General features: G+C 39.6%; 1 protein-coding gene and 1 long non-coding RNA gene across 9 annotated transcripts in view; one reads left to right on the top strand and one right to left on the bottom strand.

Moving 5' to 3' along the window:
* The window catches only part of LOC126924398 (origin recognition complex subunit 2), a 112,879-nt gene that overhangs the window by 26,509 nt on the left and 65,770 nt on the right, over positions 1-20,600 (top strand). The window lies entirely within an intron of this gene.
* LOC126924434 (uncharacterized) lies at positions 10,588-19,576 on the bottom strand. Of its 3 annotated transcripts, none has more exons than XR_007713522.1 (3): positions 19,186-19,576; positions 18,374-18,589; positions 10,588-10,822 (listed from the first exon to the last, which is right to left on the bottom strand). It is a non-coding gene; the product is annotated as an uncharacterized LOC126924434 (long non-coding RNA). The 3 variants fall into 3 exon arrangements; XR_007713521.1 differs by lacking the exon at positions 10,588-10,822 and adding an exon at positions 11,345-12,013; XR_007713520.1 differs by lacking the exon at positions 10,588-10,822 and adding an exon at positions 16,776-17,567.

The raw sequence follows: 20,600 nt of genomic DNA, 5'->3' as shown, positions 1-20,600 counted from the left end.
ACTCGCCAGGAGAGAATTACACACGGCCGTATGTGTGACGACTTATCTACGTAACCTACTCCACTTGTAACTGTTTGCGAGAGAACACTTCCTCATTACACGCGAACGCGCCCAGCGTGTTTTCTATCGATCGGTCCGTGCTAGCCGGGCTAGCTCCGCTTCCTCTTCGTATTTCATCTTCCTCCCGGCGGCCCTCCCACGATTTTTCCTCTCTTTCTCTTTCTCTTCTTACACAGGCTGCCGCGTGACGAGAAAATCGGCGAAGAAGAAGCGACTCTACACGATAAAATAGATTCAGCTCTGTGAAACTTTTGAGAAAACGGGTTTGACCGATTGATGAGATCGAGATGGCAGCGAACGATGACTGAGTCTTATAAAATTGGTAACGATGTGTTATTTCGTTGAATTGTTGGGAAAATTTATAGCGAGAGAAAAGAAGGAGGAGAAATAAAGGAAGAGGGAGAAAAATGAAAGGGCGTCAAGGAAAGGAAGGACGAGAAAGAAAGAATGAACGGAGAGAGAAAAGGAAAGAAAGAATGGCGAGAAGAAACGATATACAAAAAGGATGAAGTAGTTGAGAGAAGGAAAGAGAAAGGTTCAAAGATCAAAGTTCAAAGTATGTACCTACATGATGTAATCTTTTGTCATGGTACTCGCCTTTAACTTTTGATCGTGTAACCTCGCGGGAGCAAAGTGAAAAATCGGCTTTTCTTCTTTCTTTGTTTTGTCTACGAATCGTGTCGCGTTGCGGCTATTCGTGAGATCGTTGATAAATTTTTAATTGCGCCCCAACAGTGCGAAGAACAATTTCAATCGATGCGACGTGCAAACACTTGGCTTGTGTTGTTCTGCTCCTTGAACATGCGTGTGTTACAGGCAGACCTTGCACACAGTTGGTACAGTGTACGATCTGATCGATCTGTTGTTCTGTCCCTGACCTAAGAGCGTATCTAAGTCTAGTTTTATGGGAATTGAAGTTCTAATTTACTAGCACATTTTTAGCTCTCTATTTGTATGGTACATGTATATAGACACGTATGTAGAATGTGTTTATATCGTACAAATTTCCGAGTTTTTTGACGCAATCGAAGCATAGCAAATCCAATACTTTTTTGCAAAGAAAAGTTATGAATTTCAGGAAAAGAAGACCGTATATATATATAATTTTCCTCCTTTTCCTTTCCCACTTACATACATGGAAATAATTTACTCATCAATGTCGCTTCCTGAGGACGAGAAAGGAAATCATCAAGTCTTTCCACGAGTAATGTTTATTAATCATTTCACTATTCGAGAAGTTGAAATGATAAACGACGGACTGTTCGCTTTTTATAAACAACTGATTTTTTCCAGTCACGGTCTAATGACCAGATTGAGTCATTGATTACGATCAATATCTTGCACTAGCCTCAAAAGTTATAGTAAATTATTCTCGTATTTTCATCTTTTCTCGACATCCTCGCTGCGAAATTCCTAAAAAGATTCGTTTTTTACTCTTTTTGGCACTTACATTGTTTACCGCCTCAACTGTTCGTTTCTAAAACAAAATCCACAGAGGGAGAAAAGTTGGGTTCGTTTTCACCCCGGACGCATTACCATTGAGTTCAAACCAGCCCAATGTTTTTCGTCGGTGTCCGCTTGAAAATTCGGAAAGTAGGTTCCGTTTCTGTTTAATTAAGCCGGGAGTACGTTCTAAAACGATAATTCACTGTGTCGCGGGCCACAGGGTATCAGGCGAAAGAGTTTCTCTCGTAAACGGGGTTACTGTTCGTTTGTGTGCATACGCGAGCACAACGACACAGTCGCGAAATGTAGTTCATTTAATTACGAGCGACTCTCCAGTGCGCAAAATCTACAGGATTTTAAATCGTTGCTCGAGGGGGGCGTCCTTTTTTTTTTAAACGGAAGCGTTTTAGAGATTCTTGTTACTCTTTAGACACCGAGAATATCGTTTCTCTTTCTACCCAGCGCGAGATCGTAAAAGTGTCGTAAAAGTCGTGTTAGGAATGCCGTTTTAGTATTCTAATTACCCATATTTTAAGACTCTGTATTCTTCTGAAGTGTAAATTAAAATCTTAACAAGTGGAAAAAGCTACGTTTCGTGCTTAATACTGGCAAGCTACTGTGAGCTTACATTTTTTTTTATAAAAGTCTCATATAGAAACCCCTCGTACATCTCATTATGGGAGTGCATAGCCTAATTTGATTTAAATTTAATAAAACATTCAATGCTTATCACAAACTGTATGACTTTTTTTGTATAAATTGATTTTTTGACTTAATCTATGGTAGCAGTATTTTAATGAAAACTTTAAACCATCTTCGGAATACAAAGAGTTAAATTTTCAATAACTAAATAAATCACAGAAATTTTGATAGAACTATTCAGAATTTTTATGCAGACTGCAAATTTTGTGGCCACTTTTTAACCCACCTTGCTATCAATTCGAAACGAGAAGGACCTTCGTGTCTATAAAACGTTTCCGAATCGCAACAAGTTAAGGCCATGATCAGAGGCCTAAGGTCAGATAGAATTTAAAACGATTCTTCAGGATTTTCGTGTAGTCCATAAATTTGTTGTGCTACTTCGTTACAAATTCAAATGGGGGAAATCTGTTGGCATCCAACTGTAACAACGAAACGATTAGCCATCAGCACTAGGATCGTCGTGTTCTCGTCTAGGTCGGTCGATACGAACGCGCGGCGATCGTAAGCGGTCGCTGGCTGGCAGGTAGGTTAACAGATTAATAGTTTGTGTATCTAGGAGGCAGCTTAACAACGAAACCAGGCCAGCATCGCTGGCATAAAGTTCGTCGATACCGCTACGCTGATCGAAAAAAGAAAAACCGGAGATCACGCTCGTGCGGACCTATCGGGATAATGAACACAGGTGACTTAATATAGAGGGAGAGGGATAGAGAGAGGGAGGGAGAGAGAGAGAGAGAGAGAGAGAGAGAGAGAGAGAGAGAGAGAGAGAGAGAGTGTCCGTCTATGGTATAATAGAGAGGCAATTCCTGGCGTCTTCCGATAAATCATTCAGCAGCCTGATGCATCTGGTTGAACCTCCTTTGGAGAGGATCAGTGTCGGGAATGGAACGTCTGATTACTTGTTTCGATATTAATGATTACGGAAAAGTGACTCGTCGTGGGGGAATTGATGATGCAATGGGATTGATCAGCAGTGATTATAGGTCTTCCAGTGAAGTAATATCGTACGGTGTGTTAGGATCGATCAAAGAATTTTCTTCAAACTTGTCAGATGTCAAAACCGGAGGGCCTTTAAATATGCAACGTCCGAGACGCTTTATTACATTTTCAACGGCAATTACATTCTCCAATTGTCGTTTCTCTATCGACAAGAACATTTTATTGACATCTACCAATTACCTTGTTACAAAAATTTAATCGGATAAATTTTCATCCTACGTATCTCGATCAACTGCAGGTTAAATAAAAAATAAAAATAAAAATCGTCAAATAAAATTGTAAATACACAAACAAAATCTGGCGACAGAACTTTCCAATGAACCAAATACATTCACCTTCCCTCAAATTGTAGCATTTCGCTAAGATGTTGTACAAATATAACCTACACACAGAGAAGTGTTTGCATGTCAGGTCGCACTAATAGGCGAAAAGTTGATCAGATCCCTGTCTATATGTGGCGACTATTCCTACATTCCTACCGGAACAAGAACAACCAGCTTACCACGATCAAGCGCTTGCACCGTGTATACGACTGTGTGTATACGAACGTGAATCAGAGTGGGGAAGACTATCTTCATTCTGTTGGGTCCCTCCCACTGAGAGACGTTGCTCTCGATAGAACGAGAACGCAGGTGACGGGTCACCGGCAGGCTATTTACCTACTTTAACCTAACTCGCACCTACTTCACCCATCGTTGACCTAAAGTGGTTCTCTGCCTCTTCGTCCTTTTATCGTATCCGCCCTGGTCGTGTGGGTGGCGGGACACCGAAACCGTCTTTCGTTAAACTTTCCGACTGCTCGCGTCCCGAACTGCCCGGAGGGATAGCTCGTTTCGTACATTCGCGATAACTTTCCTGATACGGGATTGGTCGAGATTATTGGTGAACAAGAAACTATTGAGAGATAGATTACAGGGTAGGGAATCTTCTTCATCGTATAGTTGTTGGGTTTTGAGCTGAATGTTGGGAGAACGGTGGCGAAGAGTTTGGAAATTGTTCGGTGGGGATCGAAGACTTATTTCGACAAAGATTTTGGTTTAGTAAGGCAAAAGTTGAACTTTCTGAGGCAACTTTTTTTTGGGCATGGGGGAACTGACGGATGAACTTCTGGGACTTTTCTTTAGGGAGGTAAAGGTTGATGGATAATCGGACTTGGTGACATATTTTTCGAAATTCTCATTTTTCTGGGAAATGACTATATAATGATAATTGGAGGCTTCTTTTTCGAGGAATCTAACTCAAATTTTATCATTTACAATTGGCAACTAGTTGTAATTACTTTGAACTTGATGATCGCGTTAGACACATAGTTGTCTCAAGCTTTGCATTAGTAACCGTTAACAATAATGTAATGCTTGTAATGATTACTAATAAATACTAGATATAATTAAAACTCAGTGATCGCATTAGACGCTTAGTTATTCCAATGTACTTACTCGCCATGTTGCCATGTTGATTCGTAGGACAATCGTAGGATCGGTTTCGTACAAAGGTAGCGCGTCTCGGCAAAGCTATCGAAAAACTCGTCCTCTTTGAACGGCCACCTCGACCTGGCGCAATAATCAGCTTTAACCGGCTTCGGCGTGAAACGGATGAAATATCGACTAAATATAACCGGGGCCAGGAACCGGTGGAAAAGAGGGGCAACCAGACACGGTGGGAGCCTCGTGCCACAAATGTAGGACATCGCCTCGTCTTCGAAAAAGATATACGAACGGGAGAGGGACCGATTACGTTACTGTTAATGCTGTTCATTCTCTATGGCCACGATCAAACACGTCCGTTTATTCTCTCTTTACGTTCGGTGCCGTGTCGACACCCATACTCGCCTCGCGGAGCAATTTCAGTCTGTCGAGAAAGTTTCTGCATGTCTCATTTTTATCTCTTTCTTTCTTTATCCCTCTCTCTCTCTCTCTTTTCGTAACGAATCTTCAACAGAGGTTACGAGTACGTCTCTGTGTCAAAAATATCGTTTAACACTAGCATTACCGATAACTTATACATATATATATATTTGATTCATCACGCTTTCTCGCGATGTTCATAGTAGGAGTGGTCGATACAATTTATGAATCAAAACAATAAGAGTCGCTCTTACTGAGAGTCGCCTATATACTGTATAAAATTATTGAAAATGGACAGTTCCATCTTTTCGTTTACATTCGAATCTTTATACGTTTTTATTGACAATCGACATTTTGTATGGTATAGTAGATATTGAAGGATTTTCGCGAGTAAATTATGTAAATATTCGTCGTCGGATTTGCAATTTCTCCCTTTCCATACGGTTATCTCGTTTTGGGAGGCACTTTCGCGTTGAATATTCAATCGTTCTCTGTTCGGCAGATATCGACGCGTTCGGCCTGAAAATGCGGATCTGAACGTCACGCTGAAAACCCCGGAGAGGAGCAGGCTTGGCTTCCTCCTACTAGGCGAAAGTGTTTTCCGGAGGTGAAAGCACCAGGGTCGAAACTTCGGCCTCTCGGTGCTAGCCGAGGCGCAAAGGTGAAATCAGAATAATTGGATACGGAAAACGATGCGTTCAGTTTAGAATCGACTCACGATATCGTTCTATTTCGTCGCGATCTGACACTTCCCGATATCAGGTTTCCAACGATGTGATACGTCTTTAAAATCTTATTGCCAGTGGTATCTTATAGCAAGATCATCATTTTGATTTATTCTCCAAGGGAAGATCATCCGTAGGTTGCATATATTTTATCCATTTATAGGAAATTCGAAGGTGTAGAAATGTGCAGAATATAAATGTAGTATGCAATCATTTTTAAAAGGTCAAAAAGAATACCTACTAGTTGTAATATTTAGTAGACGAAACAGTTCTCTGTTTTGCTTAGGCTAGTCATTAGTCGATAAATTCTAAAAACTACTTCAGATTACTCTAACAGTTACGCAAGTTATTTCGAATATGAACTTTGTAGTTTCAGTAGCTTTCATAGTATCTAACGGTATTAATGGTAACTTTCATTTTTTTCCAATATTTGAATGAATCACATTTCAGTGGAAGAGGCGTTAGTCTTTCCAATTCTCTTCCTTCCAATTACTGCAATCTTTTACGTTTTGCAACACCCTGTGTATAATATTAGTAACGATTCGACCGAGTGGCCACCGCGTTACGACACGAGGGCAGGGCCCTCGAAACGTCGCCGACGATCCCGAGAACTAGTTCAATTAGAGAAAACCGCGGAAAAGGAGATATCTCTCTACCTCGGCGCATCGAGGTATGAGGGTTTCGGGGGCAACCCATCGTCGTCGTCGGCCCGTAAAAGAGCGGCAGCTCGTGAAACCGGCGACCTTCTCTCGTCCAGTCGAAACTTCTCCGCGATAGGAATCTTCTCTCTCTCTTGGCCACGACCCACCAATGGTTACGCCCCTGGGCCACTTCGACGATATTCCCAGTCATTTCGCGCCAGCTGCGCTCTACTCCGTATCTTGCCGCGTTTTTCGTCCCTTTTTCAACCGCGGGAATTTCGAAATTTATGCTCAAGAAGGTTACACGTTCTCTTTTCTTCTTCGTTCGAGTTCTGTTCATCTCTGGGAGAAATCTCGGTAGCTTTCGGTGCTTTTACTAGAGTCTTCTGGTAGTCAATATTTTTAACGCTGTGAATTTCGTCCTATATAGAGCATTACTGTTAATCTTTAATTACAGGTATTCGTATCTTTGACATTAATATTCTTCTACAGTTTCTGATTAAATTAATCTTAATCATCGCGGTGAAACCTTTCAAACGTATAATATACGGTGACTCACGAACACTCCTAGAAACTTTTTATGTATACATTATACGAAACATTTTGAAATCTCATTAGCACTGTAGACACGGCTATCGTGATTACGTTTGTCTTTCGAACGGATCTGAAAATATATATAGAAGTTACAAGATATTTATTGGGAGCATACACTTCCCGAAGATCACCAAAATATTTGAGCAATCAATTATTCGTTATATTAATAGATAACAATATTTAGTGAGACCATCTATAGCACTAATTGTATGTTTAAGACTACTGTTCATGCTGTATACATACTAATCTTTCACTAAGTGTATGTTTGCAATAAATTTCATGTAATTTCTATATACATTTTCGGGTTGGTTTTAAGTTTTATTATCATTGTCACGATAGACGTATATCATCACAGTATAGACGAAATGTCAAAAACGCACATAATACACAAGTATATATTCATAAAAGAACTGTGTGATAGGTGTATGAATACTTTCGTGTGCCACTGTATGTAATAACTTAGTAAATTTCGAATGAATGAAAATATTACATAATGCAAGCATATTTCCTCTAACATAAATCAAGCTCCAAAGACGGAAAAAGCAAACTCGGAGCTCCTTCTTGTCTAACTTCTCCTCGTTCTTCATCCTCTAGCTCGTATATTTATTCTTTACAACGGACACGAAGCAAATTCGAACAGACTGGAAAAAAGAAGGCGTCGAGTCGAAGTTGTTCGACGATGCTAACACGCCAGCTGTTAAGTGTTTTACTTGGTGCATTTCTGTATCGTACTCGGATAAATCTGGCCAGATCTTTCGTGAACGAAGAGATTTACGCTTGGACGCGTATAAAAAGATCCCCTCGAGCTTCTTCGATGAAAAGCGTGTTTAGAGGTAGAAAGAAATGGAGCCGAAGTTACAAAGGCCTTTTGCTTTCTTTGGGGTCTGTATGGCGCTTTTACGAAGTTTTGGAACTGGTCTTAATCCTGTCAAGATGGTGTTCAGAGGATATTATTATTTTATTGTCCTACTTGATAGAAGGATAATTCTCTATTTAAGGGCCTTCTTTACTTTTGCGTGTTATTAATTAGAATTTATTTGTTAAAATTGTCTTAAGTAATACTGATCTTGCCGTATTCACCTTTAATTCCACGATCATAGAAGTCTTCGAACGTTTAAGCAATGACTCCGTTGATAATTAATTTTTCATAGATCTTCCCCATCTATTTGCAAAGACTCGTATTAATCCGTATTTTCGACGATTCACGTATTGTTGTCAGAAATCTATGAAATTCAGAGTCCAGGTACTCATGAGCGGTGTACGTAGTCGGCCACGAGGGTAATCCTGTTCCTCGAGCTGAAAGGAGCCGTGTTTAGCACATGGCGCCAGTAAATTTTGGTTGGTCTCGTTTTTCTCTTGTGTGCTTTCGCGGATCAACAGAGAATTCAGATACGATCAGTCTGGAGGGAAGAAAGGAAAAAGAAACAGAAAAGACGATGCCTATTCTTTGGATCTGTTAATCGGTGATAACGCGTCGACAGAGATAGCGCGTCACACGTAACAATAGAAAGAAAAAGGTGGATACAGGGAGAGAGTGGATCACTCACGTGCGTTCTTCATTCCCCGATTCTCGACTGTCCCATTTCATCCCGATTTCTATCAAGATTACTTTGTCATGATCCTCCTTTAATCATTACCATATCGAAACATGCGATTGGAAATGCGATACCAATGATTTTCATTCGTAGCTTTACTGTTACTCGTACAGCTTTGTCATATAGGGTGGTTTGAAATTAATCATTGATCTATTAGACAATGCAGCACTCGCTATAACGCGTGTAAATCGGCATTCTGTTGCCTGTATATAACTTATTAAGAATCGTGTTGCATTTAGTCGATGATAAATGCTCTTCGAAATTGACGCTCGGAGTTGCGGAGGCTGGATCAGTTCCAACGTGCTTTCTAAGTGACATTTACTTACACATTGTATCGATAATGATATTGCATTTATCTCTGCCATTTATTTACCTCTGGAGAGTACGATTTATGAAAATGTCCCCGTACATAAACGGTCAAATTTTGAACCAAATATCATAACTGTCCAAATCACAAAACATTTGATCAGGAGTATATATATCCTCTAATTTTGCTCGATCTTCTCTCTTCTTCCCGCTCTCCAGTAAGTAAAGTTCACGGAACCAACAAGAGAGACTTCTAACCGTTCGTCGTGTTGCGTGGGTGAGAGAAAAAGGACTCGCGAGAGCACCGAAAGGTCCGCGTGGAACGGTGCTCGGTTCTGATTGTGAGCGGGCCGATCGGGCCGACGCGACGAGTCAGACGTGCCGAGGCTATGACCGCGTTTCTTGGTGGGCTAAGTGGCACGCGCCTACCTGCCCTCTCTTACCTTCTTCCCCGTCTCCTTCTCCACTCCCGTAATCCACACTCCCACTCTTCGGTACTCGTTTGCCACCTCCCGATCAAATAGGCCGCACTCGATACATTCTGTCGTCTCGGTAGCGTCCACGGAACCACGTTTCTACGTTGATATCGCGCCGCCTTTTTTTGCCTCCGCTTCCGCCACGTTCGCGCCCACGTGGATCTTCACTTTCCCTGTTTCGCGGTCCCCGGAAGTGTCGCTCAGACCACGGCCTCTCTTCCCAACCGACGCACCGGTTTCTGCATCTCTAACACTTGGACCGATCGTACGCTTCGTCTCGATGATTCGTATATTTCTCATTTATTTTCATTTTTTACTTTGGATTTCTGACGTTTGTATGATACAAGGAAGTTATAAATTAAGCTGTGTAATAGTAGTATTTGTTGATGCTTGTGGGATATAAAGAGGTTTGTATATCATGTTATGTCCTAGAGCCGCGCAGAATAAAGAGAGTGAAGATTTACGATTGGACTGCGGACTTTTATGCAAATTTTTACGAAGTTGGTCAGAAGTTAAGAAGTAAGGCCTCGGGAAGAGTTCGTCTTTCCTACGAAGCATTGCATAAAGCAATTTGAATATTTTATATATTTTTTCATATTATGTGTATTCGGTGTAACTTTACAGTTTCAGATTTCCTACAGATTCGTGAAAATCCGCAGTTTGTTTATTACGTATATGATTAATGGTATCTCACTTCCCAGTGCAAAAACTTTTCGATATTAATATTCCATGGGGTAATATATTTTCTCGCATCTCGTGCAAATTTTAGAAATATTTTACAAATGTAAATGTTTGTATTATTATACAACAGTTTGTTAATTCGAACATTTGTACCTTTTTTTGATAAAAGTAAAAATTGAAACTAAATAAACTTGTTACATCCTAACCCTAGATGTAACATCTGTTGGGTAGTTTCAATGATTCCACGGCTGTGGTTTTTTGCCTCCTTCTCATCGTCAGTCTAATTCAACACTTCGCAATCTGTATTATTTATTATTTATTTATTATCTGTATTTACCTATTTATTATATGTCTATATACCGACTTACGCTATAATCACTATGTCATATTAGGCTGTCCAAAAAGTTTCTCTCCTTTTATAAGGAAATGATAGATACACATTTTTTGTTTTACATTATTTTATTGAATTATGTACGATCCCCTTTTGTTCTATTGGAATATTTATCGTAAGTGCTATACGTAAATATATAATACTATATGCAAATATTATATTTACTACAAAAATTGGTTATCTCGCGCAACATATAGAAACTTGTTAGGTTCTAGGATGTTGTTACATCCTCTAGGAATTTTCTACCGACGACAGGATTGAAAATTGGCTATTTTCTATAACTGTGCCTCCTTTGTACAATCCTAGTTAGGATTCCATGCTTTTACCTGCCATATTTCTGTCAATCTCTTTGTCCAAGACACCTGAAACGTGATTACTTTGACTACTGACCGACTTCACGATCTCGCTATATCCTGACCCGTATCATAATCATTGGACGAAACCACGGGCGGTCGCGTATTTGCTCGTCACGCGAGATGAGGGAATCTCGATGGGTAATTGAATCCTCGCATGCCATCGTGACATGGAAGCCTGTCTTTCGAATTCTAGGTAAGAGGAGTTTGCGCGATTCCACTGAAACGTTCCAGCAAGTATTCTGGCATTCGGTATAGACTCTGCCGAGAAAAGTAGAATTGGGCGTGTAACAGTCGATTGGTATTTGCTCGGCTGTAGATGAATCCGGACACGGAAACTATGATGTTCTTTGCATAGTTGATTAGTATTAGATATGGGACGAAAAATTTGATCCCAGATTAGAAAGAATTTTAAATTGATTATGGTTCGATTTAGACAAAAAATACTTTGATTAACGCTTGATTACTGGTATCGCTATTATGACAATTCCGCTGTTAAACTTCATATTATTTGATTATTATTACATCGCGGACATTTATACAAATTCATATTTTGGAAATATTTTAGAGCTCAAGAACCTGTATCTTGGGTATTTCAAACCATTTTGCATATTGTGTGCATTTTATAATCCGCAGTCTAATTATGATAATCTGGGCAGTTTGATCGATAACTATCTTATTACGTTATAATATTATAATTTCAAATTCATTTATTACCCACTAAAGAGAAAATTCATACAATGAAAAAGAAAGGTATTACAGAGCCAGCCAAGGAGAAACATTAATTCTCGATTACGTGTTTACCGCGTCCCACTAAACGGAACGCGTTGTCTTATCAATGCGAGCGAAACGATACGGCCCAACTTCTTTAATTTTCCAGGATTTCGATAATGAAAACGGAGCATCCCCGTGGCGTTGATGATTTACGAGCGATCTTGAAGCAGCCTCAATGGTATTTGTGAGTTATGCAAATACAGAGTGCGCTGTTTAGAAACAGGGTCGCATCGCTTGAGAAGATCTATCATTTCTCTTTCTCTCTCTCTCTCTCTCTCTCTTTCCATTTTCTTCATCTCGCTCTTCTATCTTATCTTTCTAATGTCTTACTCCTCGCATTCCTCTCCTCTCCTCTCCTGTCCTCCTTCGCCGTGCTCATTATCACGATTTTCCATTACCCTCGTTCGAATTTCCACGCTCGACGACCTGTGCGAGAGTCAGCAGTCAACTGCATGTTATACATTTTATCCTTGTTAGCGTCGTGGTTTGCTAGGAAGGGCGTCTTTTTTCTTGCTATCTTTTGGTAGAATCAATTGAGAAGAAGGAAGAGAATTTTTAAAGGATTTCAGTGGAATAACATTAAGTCGAATGATAAAATCATCCGAGTCTCATTAGAGCAGTTCTCTTACTCTTTGCAAGTTTCTATTATACTTATTCGAGATTCTGTTATTCTTTGCAAGAATAGTAACTTTTCGAAAGTTATATTACTTTTTGTAACCATCGTATACTTCCATTCTTCGTCCTTCGTTCTTCAGCTATCAGTGGAAATAGATTTCTATTTTTCAACGTGCGTTTTGATTTAGTTCGCTTGTTGGTTTGATTTTTATTCCATTTCAAGGAAACACCAAAATTTACCTATCGTTCGTCCAGATCGATCTTATTGACCTTAACTTCATCTCGATTATTCACTCGAAAGCAATGCACACACTGCGAGCGTACATCGCGTAATCATTCGGCGGTTACGTCGCGAAACAGCGACGATAGCGATAGAAGTAGAAGTAGAAGTACAAGTAGCGTTGAAGAAATAGTTAAATAAGACAGTTACAAACGATGGTAAACAACCAAAGGTAGACAACACCAAACAATGATAAATGGGAACAAACAAAGATAAATAATAAATGACAGCGTCAAACGACAGATACCGGTCGTTCGAGTTCAGCCGGTCGAACCAGAGTGCTTAGAAAGCCAACGTGAGCAAACCTGGTGTAATCCTATATTGCCGACACGGTTCAGGTTAGTCGCATTCGCCGTTCTCTAATGCAAGTAGGCGAATGCAACTAACCGGCTGGGAGAACTAGGCGAAATTAGAATGTTTGTCCGATTGCGTATTGCACCGTTGTACCAAACTCGAACACGAAGTTCGATTTTCTGAATATAGATAAAATCAAGGAATCTTCATCTTCCCTTTCGTTTACGTTTCCCTCTTCACGGCCGATAATTTCGCAAAAATCTTAAAGTAGCTCCACGATAAACTGCGGTAAAATTATGGCAAGGCTAAGAATTTGACCAAGAATTCGAAGCTTTCCTTCAAATAAATTGTTTTGTATATAGCACACATTAGCATTAGTTCGAATTCTCGTCAGAATATCTGACATAATTGGACTGCCTATCCGATCTTGAACTTCACATAGAAAAATCGTCCTCAAGAAACGATAACTACGACGTGGTTTCAAAGGCGGTCAGAGGAAATTAAGTTTTCGAGAGGCGCGATTCTTCGAGTCGCGGCTCTTAGCTCTTTTACTCGGCACGACGAGCAAATGGTTTCACTTTTAGGTCACCTTCGCGTAAGTACATTCAGATTTCACCATTTCTACCGACAGCTTCGGGTCCTTTCGCTCTCTCGAAACGCTCGATATTCTTCGTTCATACACTTAGATATCCTCGAGAGCCGGCTCAATGCCAGATTACCAGGCAGAAAATTGTTGGGAACCGAGTTAACTCGAGGACATTTGTCCTTCGGATAGCGTAAATTTGTTCTAATCTATCAACTGCGTTTTAAACAAATTACCTTAGTCGAGGGAACGAAACGGCGGACACTGATGTTTACAATAGTGACTATATTTCTTACGCAACAGTCGATATTGGAAACGATCAATTATGCGTTGTAAGAGCACACCCACGAGTTTATCTCGGCGACCTAAGCCATAACAGTTCTGGTGAGACGTGCGTATATTTCTATCCTTATATCCGAGATAAGAAATTCTATTAAAATATTATAATTACGAATGGAGAACGGTAATGCAACCAATGTAGTCGAACAAATCTTATTGCTTGCGTTTCGTTTATCAAGCCTTTGTGACAGCGATAAACAATTATTTATTTCATCTGGATTATACTAAAACAGGTTCTTTTATATTTTTGTATAATATGTTTCTGTCCAGTTACATTATAACGCTAAATATAATTTTTTCATAAAAAAAACAGCTGATAATGGAAACAGATATGATATATGGTTTATTAATTTAAAGATTCGGATAAATTTAATTTTTAAGGTTAAATTTGTTAGATCTCTTGGTCGGTACTTTTTATATATTAATGTAGCATCGATACACTTTCTTCGTCAATTAATTGTCAATGCTATACGCATAGGGTGCACCAGAGGTTTCTGGTTTTTGTCTGCGTGTTTTATGGGCAAAAGTGAGAGTAAAGTAAAAGCGAGGGAGTAAAAGTAAAAGTAAGACAAAAATGTCGTATGAGCGTAGGTTAGTGAGAGCTAAGCAATATATGAACATAAATAAACAACTGTATAGTAGACGTAGTAGATAGTATGAACAAAAAATTGTAGTAAAAGTAGGAAATGTGAAGGTCTTAAGTTGGTATGGCTTGTTATGAACGAGTTCTAGCAAAAATATGAAATGTGAAGGTCTCTTCGTTAATGAGCTGCCAACATTTTAAAACAAAATCCCGTTTTTCATTCCTTGAAAGTAGTTACCCTTTTTTAAGCAAATGGAAAGGCAATGAAAATGAAGACAGCATCGTTAAGACAGGATACGAAATGATTAGCAAACGACTCCATTAACAGGTTAGCATGTTACAACTTTTTTTACACTCTCTCTAAATCCATATGTCTATGATAATGTACCGGTATACCTCTACTTTACTAAAATGCAGACTCATGTTTTCTAAATTACCATGTTTGCAGAACATTAGTTACGCGATATATAAATTTTCAATGCGAACTTGCTAGCTATGGTCAGAATTTCAGTATCCGTGAATCTTCAAATTTCTACATTTTTAAATTTACGATATTCCGAATTTGTTAATTTTCTAATCTCCAGATTCCAAAAATCTTACGAGTGTCCAAATTTCTGAATTTTCAGATGCCAAACTTTCAAATATTTAAATTTCCAAATTATTCGTGTTCCGTGTACATCAGGCGAACAAAATCAAACCCAAGAAGCTTACTCTCAACGAAACTGAAAGGTCTATTCTTTGCAATATTCCAGTGTTTGAAACGGGGTAACCTTTTCGCATGTGCAACCCTTTCGCGATTCGAAAGGTTAACAAAACTTGAAAGAGAAAGAAATCCCAAGGCGTGACTGGTTTGCCGATCCAGCTGAGACCACTTCACCTTAAGGTCAGGCCGAATTTAAACGCGACGAACCTAGCCGGGAATGAATTTTTTAGCACGGCCCTGGAGATATATTTACAAATATGTAAACCGTGGACCTAAATGCCAGCAGCTTTCCCGGAGACCTGGCCTATCTGGTCTGGCCTAGCTCGCCACGTCATTACGAAACTGCTCGTTAACGTAACTGTAACCGAGTAATCGTCGCTCGAATGTTGTCATCGCTCGTAAAAATATCTTTTGTCGAACACCGTGTTCCTAGAGTCGTGCGTAAGACAACAAAATCAGAATAATTTGATTAGACGTATCAACAACCTCTCAGAGGACAAATTCTGCTCAAAAAAATATAAAGTACAATTTTTTCATACGATACTTTATTTCGGAGAAAATCAAATTCCTAATTCCAATAAATTCTAAATATATAGACTCTATGATATTTATGGAATTGTGACGAAGCAGACATCAGAGTATACAGTTTATTATTATTATTATTATTACCGGAGGAAACATAATCTATTCTTAATCTCATTACTAAACCAACCGATTATCGATACCAAATATAAAATTTGTGAAATAAATATGATTTTCAAAATTTATAGAATTGCCAGTTGTGTTCGAGTATCCGCTATTAAAGTTCTCTATTTCATCGATAGAATGACGACCGATGGTTTAATATGCTACAATTACGATCTTCATTAATGATTAATATGTAAAAACACGACTACTTGTTATCTGACAGATCGTGGAGCCACGTACAAAAGACTCACTGTGACGAGACAGGACTTGGTCTCGGTCCACTTATCGCGGGGCGACGACGTCGCAAACGCATTCTACTTGCGATTTGGAGCAAGCGTACACCCCTCTTCAGCAGTATTAGATGTCTTAATCATAAGTATTGTATGAGACACCTGCCGGTCTCATACAGGTTCCGTAGATCAAGTACGATAATAGAGTCAGATTACGAACGAAAACGGTTATACGGTGCAGAATTTGTTCGCGTCGTATATCTTCCTGTTTGTTTCACGAGAATTTTGTACTTTTTATCGTACATTAAAATATAAAAAATTTTAGACGTCAAGATAAAAATATCTACGGAAATTCATATAGAATTCATAACAATTTTTACGATCAGCAAATAGAGATTATCGCATCTAATAAACGTCTTTATTTCATTTGTTCTTCGTTGGTTTTACGGCGAGTAACGATTCTCTTTGCTATTCGACGATTTATGTTTTCTGGGCAATTACACGGATAATAAGTTCATCATCTCTCATCGTTGAGCAATGAAATTTCCAGAATTCGTGCAGTGTACACGTTTAACCTTTTAAACGTGGACTTGGACACGATGACGAGTTAACTCGCCTTTTGTGAGAAATATTTCCGGAACGGCGCGCGAGATTAACCATTTAAATGCCTCGGGTAGCATTAAACATTTGCTGTTCGCACTTTTGCTCGAGTAATCCGCTCGTTATGTCGTTTTAACGTTTGCTCCACGCTTTCTGTGAATTTCCCTCGTTTAATTTTCCTGCTATAACGAGCCGGAGAAATTTGTCTAAAAATTATACAAAATTTTCATCGAAAAATTTTAAAACAATATATACACACACACACACACACACACACACACACACACACACACACACACATATATATTATAGCTGTGGTTAGTTCTAATGTCAAATGCAGTGCAAAATCATTCGCGATCGAATGCGATAGTATCGACCAGTAACCTAATTCGTTCTCCAAAAATGTAGAACAGCCTCACACAACAATACGGTTCCACGATCGTGCCGGTTTGCCAACAGACGCCTCGCTTTACGCAACAATCGATGTTGAAACATGTAATCAGCAGTTCTTCTTTTTCTCTTTTCGCAGTCCTCATTACGGTCGATCAACAGAATCTCTAAGCGAACGATTTCTTACCCACTTTTCAGAATATTTATTTCTATCGCCTTTCTATCTTTATCTTTTACACGTGTATTGACCTTAAAATTCATCTCAAAACAGGATAATCGAAACCGTTTCGTTCGTTTAGTCGAGAGACGATCTCGTATAAATTTCTTTTCTTTTTCTCTTTCTCTGGCCGTTCGGTAATTATGCTCGTGCACGAATGGCCTATTTAATTCAATGAAACGAGCCATTGACGAGCCTATTCAGCCATACGACAACCACGAGGTCACGTAACACAACGGACCACACCCACACGCGGACGCACACCAGCGTGAATCACACCCATGTGGTCGCGTATACTTGCACGTACACAGAGAGTAGCTGGCACGCGTGATCGTACGATTAATTTGATTTTACGGCCGGTCGATCTCTCGATCGCATCGGGAGAGATGCTGCTGGCAATACGATTCTCTCACTGGTCGAGTTGGGATTTCGAGGTCCATCGAAAAGTTGATCTCCTTTCTATTTGTTGTAGCGTGAAGAAATACAGATTTTTGTTATTAAATTGATCCGCCCGAAGTTCGAATATAGCTAATATTGCTCGTTAAATTTTATGTTAGTGTCACATCGAAGAAGAAGAAGAAATTTATTATTAATCGTATATATTCGACGTTAAGAGAATTTATTGAGTAAACAATGAAAAGAGTTTTATTAAATAAATATACACTGCTCAACGTAATTAGAAGATCGCTACGAATAATTCTGTTGAAGCAATCAAGCAATTAAAAATAAAAGTCATAGTCATTAGCATATTATTCGTATGATAGTGTAAGAAAAAAATAGTTTCTAAGAGAATCGTCAAAAAATATATAAACACGAGAAACGAGAATAAAAATCAATGTGACACGAAAGAGATTCTCTGATAATTCCGTATGACGCAGTGATAAGTTAATAACAAATAATCTCTGTAATAATTTAACAATAGAATAAAATAGCAATCATGCAATTACTGCACTCAGCCTGCCAAGTTCGAATTCGTTTCACTTATCTGTGCTCCACTTGTTCGAGCGATTGCTAAACGTTTCAATGGATTTCCGCGTTTCTCAGCGAAAGCCTGTGAGAAAACACGTTGCGCAGTCGATCTTTTCCCATGGAAGCACCAGGGTCGCGATTTCAAAATTTCCTTATCGATTTCTGATTTTTCAACGTTATCTGACGTTTTGTTTACCGGGAAAGCAAAGTGAGAACACATGCGGTATGTATGGCGTGGTAGAATTTCCATAAGACGAAAAATACGTAACGTTGCGAGTTATCCATTGCACACTTACCGACAAGTGGCCTCGATTCCTTCTTCTGCACTTTCTCGCTGGTTTTCTGCCCGAAACCGGGCAACAATGTTGCGACTGATTACTGAATCTCTCAGAAGCTCTCTCGTATCCTGCTCTGCTTGTTATGGATGTTGCAACGAGCTCATGTAGTTTGCTACGGAAGAGTAATCCTGTTTTCTCCTTTCATTTTGTACCTTTAAATTCGATGTTCGAACGCTTCGAATGAAAAATAAGTTTGGAATTAACGAAACAGAGATTACCAGCGAAGTTAGCTATTAACTCTGAAGCAGAAATCAGCAAGATTATCAAATCAGCGTGAAGACGATATCGCGATCGCGTTTTTCCATTTCAAAGTGCTCGTTCATAAAGATTTCGTAACTCCTAATACTATGGTCGCTATTGGGGACTACGAAGAAGCAACGAATCAATTTTCGAAATTTAGAAAAATATTCAGACAATTAAATCACGATACAAAGAAAAGATTTGGCACAAGCCTATATTGTTGTATGTTGTTCTCCAAGACAAAAGAAATATCGTGAAAGGAACACATTTCATAAAGCAAACGACGATCCAGGAGGAAAGCAACACAACGAGTATTCCAAACAGTATGCCAAATACAGACCTCGAATATCAGTAAAAAACAGTAAAATTCTGTCTTCTGCTTCTTCCATCTAAACCTACTACTTAGCAACGTTAAAGGCACTAGGCAATTACTGACGTAAACATCTTGTATACTTCTACAAAATTAACAAAATCCTTGCCGTGATATGATGCAGATATGATGCAGATTAAAGAAGTATACTTCGACGAACCTTCGTTACTCGATAACGAAGGAAGGAGCGTGTGGTTGGAAGTGCTTGTCACGCTGCAGCGTATTGGTGGCACGGCAGTAACGATACTCGAGATGACGATGGTACCGTGGTACGTTACAGCGATGGGGTTATGCTCCTACTTACGAGGAACGACGAACGCGGTTAGCCTAGATCACAGTAAGACAAAGAGGGCAGCGGCGGCTCGTGCGCGTGCACCAGAGCGAACAGAGCGAGCACAGGGTATAACGCCACGAAGGGGGCCACGCGATAAAATCCCGGCAAAGCAAGACACCTCGTGGAGAACACGATACGCTTTTCTGCAGCTGCTGAACGACCAGCCAACACAGCCAGCCAGTCGACTAACCGGCCGATTTCGCTCGCGTTGCAAAAGCTCCGTTTTTCTTGTGGGAACTCGAGTGCTGCCGCGTACCGAATACATGATCGTTACGTTCACGCTGTCATCGTGCAACGTAATCGGCCGGTGACGGTCCTCGTGATGACGACGTCGCGTTAAGTGGGGAGTTACGCTTCGAGAGAAATGCGATTAAGAAGCTACGTAGATTTTTCTTTTTATTTTGTTTCAAATTGCGCATAAACTACTATGATCAACATGGATAGATTAGTATCCAAGATCGGTTTCATTGGCATTTTAAGCTTCAAGTTCGGTGCTCGAGTATTTCGAATAACACAAGACTTGGAAATTAATCGGACGGAGGATAGAGAGTTTTATAGTTTTCATTGAATGTAATGTTCGAATATTTTGAATACCTGAGAGCGTTAGAAATATAAGCGATCTGATAGATAGTTCGTAGTTTGTGCATCCTGCTACAGCAAGATTTTTCGTTCTAGTTATCTTTTAATTATCTTCAACAGTTTTTTTCTTAACATATTTTGCAGAAAATACGTTTGCTTTACCATTAATAAAAATCCGTTCCAAAGAAATTAAAAAATGAATTCGAACAATTCTCACCTCTCATTACGTCATCGCTCACTTTAGCTACAAAGGGTGATCTACAAAGATTTGACTTGTTATTTTTCAATTTTCCTGAAATATCTCCGTGATATTTCCAAAGGATCAAACAGAAATAAGGTTGTCACTAAGGTGATATTGATGAGGCTTAGAACGAAACGCGAGCACACGTGCATCGATGCACCGTCGAACAACTTTGTCAAGAGATGTTTTTCACGGAGGCTTCGGCTCGTGCAACCTACCTACCTACATAAACACGATGCTCCGCTTTGCTTCCCGTTCTCCTTACGAGCCCCTGCATTGCACCTCCTCGAGAAAATGAGAGAAAGAGAGGCAGCTGCCGGGCCTGAGGGGAGGAGAAGCTGGGTTGCAAAAAAAGGTCGAGAGTTGAGAGTAGGCAACCCAATTTTGTGACGCTCGCTTCTAGGTATTTCGATGTATCGCG

Source organism: Bombus affinis, chromosome 14 (genome assembly GCF_024516045.1).
Source record: "Bombus affinis isolate iyBomAffi1 chromosome 14, iyBomAffi1.2, whole genome shotgun sequence".
NCBI classification, from domain to species: Eukaryota; Metazoa; Arthropoda; class Insecta; order Hymenoptera; family Apidae; genus Bombus; species Bombus affinis.
The sequence above is the reverse complement of the archived record's forward strand: the minus strand, read 5'-3'. Positions and strand labels throughout refer to the sequence as shown.